Genomic DNA, 6512 nt, shown 5'->3' on the forward strand with positions numbered 1-6512 from the left:
GTGTGCCCATGGTGGGTATGATGTATTAGAAGTGTTGTAGGTCTCCCTGGAGCTGGGCCTGTGGCTGAGTTGGTGGCTGGCTTTGTTTACTCTCTAAGTATTGTGAGCCTTTTTGGTTCACAAGTCTTCAGGCCTTTGCTGTGGGGGCAGAATTCCCCCCTCCCCACCGTGTGCAGGGGAGTGCCAGAGGGCTTTAATCTTCCCAGCTGAGCAGGCTGCCTGCCATTCCTCCCTCTGAGCTTTCAGGGCTCTTTGTGCCTAGTCCAAACAGTCCCTCCCCACTGCCTGAGGTCCTCTCACAGAGCCCAGCTGTATCTCTTTAATCTCCAGGGTTTTATCACAGTTTTTGTGGGTAGATGTAGTAAGCAGGTGGACCCCTTCGCAAGTCTCCCCATTTGAGGCATGAATGTGCCCATGGAAGATTGTTAAAGTTGTTGCATTTTCCTAGGATTGGGCCTGTGGTTGAGTCCTGCCTAACCATTTTTTCCCCCTCCTCTTTAACTCAGGGGCTTTTGTGAGTCTTGCTGACCATTCCTTGAAAATGGCACCAAGACCTGACCAAACCCTAAGGCAGGAGATGCAGGCAGGGCTAGAGGGGCTCCAGGGCTAGAGGGGCCCCAGTTGCCAGTTCTTCTTCTCCACCTCCCGGGTTCTAAGAGCAAGCATTTTTTTTTTCCCCTGCCCCGCCGCAGCAGCTTGGGATCCACTCACCGAGCTGTGTTGTCTCAGTTTATATCCAGGGCTATGTCGGGGCTGCTGGGGCAAAGAATGGCAACACATCTGTGGTGTATCTTCAGCATCTGGTTCTGAGCTACAGTCTTTTCCCACAGTTTGGTTTCCTGTCCCTAGCTTGGTTGTCTCAGTTTATCTCCAGGGCTGTAGAAGAGCTGGGGCAAAAAGCTGCTGCCAACTCGTCAGTCTCCCTCTGCAGTTCTTCCAGGCATCTGAGCGCCAAGATTTTTAAAGGAGCCAAATGAACCGGAAGCCTCCGTCTGCTGAGCTCCCCAGATCAAAGGTGCAGGGATTTGCTTATCCTGCCTGTGACCCTTCTGGTTAGGAATTCCCTTATGGGAACTCCCCAATCCCTGATCCCCCCTCAGTTATCTTCCTTCTAGTGAGTCCAGGGTGTTTTCATTTGGGTTGAAACTCGTAGTATGTAATGTAAGTCTGTAGTCCGTTTTCAGCCCTCAATTCCTGTGCAAGCCTGGACGCAGTGATCTTGGCATCTTTACTCTGCCGCCATCTTCAAAGCTGTCCTGGGTGGACTTTTAGCCACAAAAAGATGGGTAACCGAGTGTCTGATTTAGAAACCATATTCTGTCTTTTCTATATTGCACATTAATTGTATTAAAATTCCTTTCCATTAAAGGTCTTATATGTTTTGTCTTGATGCAGCAGATGGCAGAACCTATTTAGAGCAGACAGGTTTGGGGGATTTGGAGATGTCCCTCTCACTGCTCACAGTGTTGGACATATGTCTGTAGACCACCTGAATGTCTCCTTTAGAAATGTGTCTATTTAGGGCCTTTGCCCATTTTTTGATTGCTTTTTCTTCATTGTTGGGTTATATAAATACTTTGTAAATTTTAGTTATTACCCTTGTCAGATTTGTGATCTGCAAATATTTTTTCCCATTCCCTAGGTTGCTGTTGTGTTTTGTGATGGTTTTTCTTTCTTTAATAATATAATAGTTTATTTTTACATCATTTTGTGCTTTTTTCCAGCTCCATTGTAATCCCCATGGGCTTCCTGTCACCAGATCACCTGTGTGCCATCACATAGTCCAGTGCACTTCCCTCCCCCACCATGTTTTGATGTCATTCTCCATTCCTCCCCTGTAAAATGTCTCTGGTATATAGTTGTTTATTATTATTATTTTCTCCCCTACTCTTTTATACTCCTGTTATGTATGAGTGAAATTGTGATGGTTTCTTTTAAGGTACAAAAGCTCTTAAGTTTATTTTTGCTTTTGTTTCCTTTGCTGCTGAAGTGGAGAACCTTAACACCTGTTTGTGGTAGGCATCCTGTAGTGTGTCCCTGTGACTGTTTTCAAGTACTTCATGGTTTCCATTCTTAAATCTTTAATTCATTTGGCATTGATTTTAGTGTGAGTTAAGTATGGGTCTTGTTTTTTGTTTGTTTGTAATTGACTATCTCTGTTTCCCACCATAATTTATTAAAACGGCTGTCTTTTCTCCATTGTATGACTCTAGCTCTTTGTCAGAGGTGACCTGTCCCTATGTATATGGATTATGTCTGGACTTTGAATTTTGTTTCATTGGTCTGAGTTTCTGTTGTTGTTCCAATACTATCCTGTTTTGATTGCTGTTGTCATGTCATATTTGATTTCAGGAAGCTTGCTGTCTCCATTTTACTTTTCTCTCAGAGTTGTTTTAGGTATTCAAGATCTTTAGAGGTTCCATGTAAATTTGATAATTGTTTCATTTCCCCCCTCCAAAAAAGTAATTGATGCTTTGGTAGGTATTGGATTGAATCTGTACATTGCATTCAGTAGTATTGACATTTTATTGATGTTAATTCTTCCTCTCCATGAGAACAAGATGTATTTTCCATTTCTTGTGTCTTATTTGCTTTAACAGAGTTCACCACCTACATTAAGTTTGCTTCCAGGTATTGTGTTTGGATGGGTGATAAAAGAAATTGTATTCCTGATTTTCTTATTCTCATACATTATTTGCATATAACAACATTATTTGCCATTGAATTTTATGTCCTGATTTTGTACCCTGCCACTTTACTATAGTCATTTCTAATTTCTAGAGGGTTTTTGTAGAATCCTTTTGATTTCTCTATTAACATGTCATTTGTACATAGAGACATTTCACTTCTTTCCAATTCAGATTCCTTTTATGACTTTTTCTGGGCTGTTTTAGCTGGGACTTCTGGACTATAGGGTAACAGTGTTGTCTTGTTTCTGATCTTACTAAAAGTGCTTTCAGCTTTTCGCTATTGAGTGTGATGTTGGCTCTGAGTTTGTCAAAAATGGCTTTTATCTATAAAAAAAAGTGGCTTTTATAATGTTTGGATAAGTTACATTTATTCCTGTTTTTGGAGGCTTTTTACTCATAAATGGATATTGTATCTTATTGAATGATCTTTGGTCACCTATTGAGATGATCGTGTGATTTTTTTTTTTTTTAATCTTCCTTTTTGTTGACCTGATGGGTAATGTTGATTTGATAGAGATGGATGATTCTCTTGATTGGCTCTTGTATTGGGTTTGCCAGGATGTTGTTGAGGATTTTTGCATGTGTTCATCAGAGATATTCGTCCATAGTTTCCTTTCTTTTTTATTGTCTTCGTTTGGTTTTGGGATCAGGGTAATATTGACTTCATATAATATGTTGGAAGTTTTCCTACAACCTTTTTTTTTTTTTTTTTTTTTGAAGAGTTTGAATAGGATTGGCGTTAGAACTTCCTTGAAGGTTAGCAAAATTCACTGCAGAGGCCATCTGCTCCTGAGCTTTCATTCTTTGGAAGGCTTAATATTACTTTGTCAGTCTATATGCTTATGATTGGACTGTTGACACTGCATTTTCATCCCAGTTCAGTCTTGGGAGCTTATAAGTTAAGGAATTTGTCCACTTAGTTTTTTTTAAGAGATACTTGTAATAGGTTTTTGTAATCCTTTGTTATTTCTGCAGTTTTTGTTGTAACTTTGCCTTCCTCATTTTTTTTTTTAAGATTTATTTATTAATACATATAGAACTGGGGTACAAGCCAGAGGCACAGGGTCACTGAGAGGCTTCACCAGAGACAGAGTGGGGAGCAGAACAGACAGATGGAGGAAGTACACTGCTAAGAGAAGCAGGGGGTAAGTCGGGACAGGTTTGCCGTGCCATGTGGGTCACCTCCGAGGCCGGGGATTACACTTGCTGCAGCCAGCTTGCAGTGCTGCATCCTAACCCATTGTGCCACCTCCTTCCTCATTTCTTATTCTGTTAATTTGGGCTTTTTTTCTTCCACTGTTTGTAAGTCCTAATAAGAGCTTGCTGATTTTGTTCATTTTTTTTTTCAAAGAATCATTTCTTTGGATTATTTTGTATTTTATTAATTTCTGCTTGAATTATTTTATTTCTTCTACTGGTTATTGGTTTTTTTCTCTCTCACTTGGAGAGTTTATCATTTGAGATTTTGCTTGTTAATGTGGTCCTATGTTGCTATGAATTAGCTATGAAGTAAAGATTTTAGTGCATCCCAGAGAGTCTGGTAACTTTTCTCTCTGTTTTCATTAGCGTCTAGATACTGATAGTCTTTGGGCTCTTAATTTCTTCATTGACCTGGGAGTTATTCAAAAGTATGTCTCCACATGTTTGTTTTTCCCGGGATTCTTTTGTGGTTAATTTCAGCTTTATAGTACTATAAAGATGCTTGATATTTCTATTTTATATGTTTTCTGAGACATGTTTCATGTGCTAGTATATGATGTATTCTTGAAAATGTTCCCACAGAAAGGTATTTGTTTTGGTACTGAACACTCTATAAATGTCCAATAAATTCATCTGTTCTAACACTTCATTTATGTTTTTTAATTCTTTACTTTTCTGTCTGGATGATCACACAACAATAATTGTTTTCATCAGTATGATATTTTTATGTCTGTTTTTAGTAGCTTTATGTAGGTAGGTGCATCTGTGTTAAGTGCATAGATATTAGTAAGTTCTACCTTTTGCTGAATTGTTCCTGAACATTGTATTCTGTCCATCTTTGTCCCTGATTGTTTTTTTTTTAGTTGAAAGATTAGTTTATCTTATATGAAAATAGTGTTTCCTGCTATTTGTTCTGCATTGTTAACTTGTGAGACCTTGCTCCAATCCTTCGTTTGTAATTCATTTTTGTCTTTTGACTTTAAATGGATGTCTTGTATACAAAGGATAGATGACTGAAAATTTCAAGCCCAGTTTATTATTATGTGTTTTTAACTGGGAATCTGGCTGTTCACATCTAGGGTGATTGATTTATACTATCAGCAATTCTAGTTTTGAGGTTTTTTCTGGGTTTTTTTTAATGTTTATTTTTCCATTTGCTTCTCTCTGCTACTTCTGAGTAGTTTCCCTTCACATTCCTATCAAGGTCTTTGTTTCTTCACCTGAGAGGCTGGATATTTAGTTAGTGGTTACCTTGGGGGTTATGCCTAACTTACTGTCTATAAAAGCCCTTTATGAACTGATGCCAGCTGTCCGACTGCAGAGTCTGACCATTTTGTCCTCGTCTTTAGTGTTCTCTTGTTGGCTCATGAAATTCCTGCTCATGCTTCTGGTTTTGTATTCTGTTGTCATTTTGCTCAGTTTTGAGTTTTCACTTTTTGTAGAATTCCTTTCAGCATTTCTTATAGGATATGTCTGATGGTGATGAACTCTTAGCCTCTGCCTGGTAAAACCTTTATTGAACCTTCATATTGGAATAATTTTGTAGGATACAGTATTCTTGGCTGGCATATACTTTCACAATCCCTTTAGGGATTCTTGCCTGGAAAGTGACTGGAGTGAAATCGAAGGAAAGCTAAATCTAGGAACCTTTTTAAATTACCTCCTTTATCCGAGTTTCCTATGTATGCATTTTTTTATCTTTGATTTTTTATAACAATGATGTGCCTTTTTAAAGGTGTAAAATGTAGGTCATTTTACATAGATATTTGAGTATTCTACTTCCTGGACATCCATGTTAATTCTTGTCTCAGACTTGGGGAATTTTCAGATAGTATTTCCTTGCATAGTGGCTCTGGTCTCTACTGTCTCTCTTCACCTTCTGGAAAACCCATTATCCTTATGTTTTATAGTTCTTACAGAGTTCCCTCCTTGTTCCTATGTCTCATTTCTCTTTTTCTAGCCGGGTAACTTGTACATTTGAATCTTCTACTTCTGAAATTCTTCTGTCAGTTTAATGCTATTTAAGACATTTTCTGTTTGCCTTCATTTCATTAGAAACTTTTTTCTTAATATTTTTAGTCTCTGTGGTGAGGACTCTTTCCTTAAATCTCTTTTTGAAGATTTTGTAGCTGCCTATCTGCCTGACAGGCCTTCCAATAGCTCCAGTAGTATGTTTAATGTTATCTTGGCTTTGCTGGAGGCCTGTTTCTGTATCCTGTATGTGTCCCAGCATTTCTTTGCTTCTCATTTTATTTTTCTTCCTGTGTCAGATAGTCCCTGCTTCCTAGCCATGTGTCTTCCCTTATTTGCTTTTCTGGTGGTGTGGGTGCTACAGCTTTGTTTCTTCTCATAGTTTACCTTGGTATGAGGTGGGGCCAGAGGGGAGTCTGGGACTTAAATATTCTATTTCAGTTCTTGATGAATGAGGTAGGTTACCTCTGCCTCTTCTCCCTCTCCATAGGTAGCTCTGTTCAGTGCTTCAGTTCCCACCCTGCCTCCCTGCTGCTCCTTTCTGCCGTAGCTTGAAGCTTCCGTCTCCTGGTGAGGGGCAGCTCCAGTCCACCAGGATCATGCTGCAGGACTCAGATGTGCCAGGCAGGAAGGAGCCTCAGTTTTTCTTCA

The sequence above is a fragment of the Condylura cristata genome, unplaced genomic scaffold (genome assembly GCF_000260355.1).
Source record: "Condylura cristata isolate star-nosed mole 26May11 unplaced genomic scaffold, ConCri1.0 scaffold00028, whole genome shotgun sequence".
Lineage (NCBI taxonomy): Eukaryota > Metazoa > Chordata > Mammalia > Eulipotyphla > Talpidae > Condylura > Condylura cristata.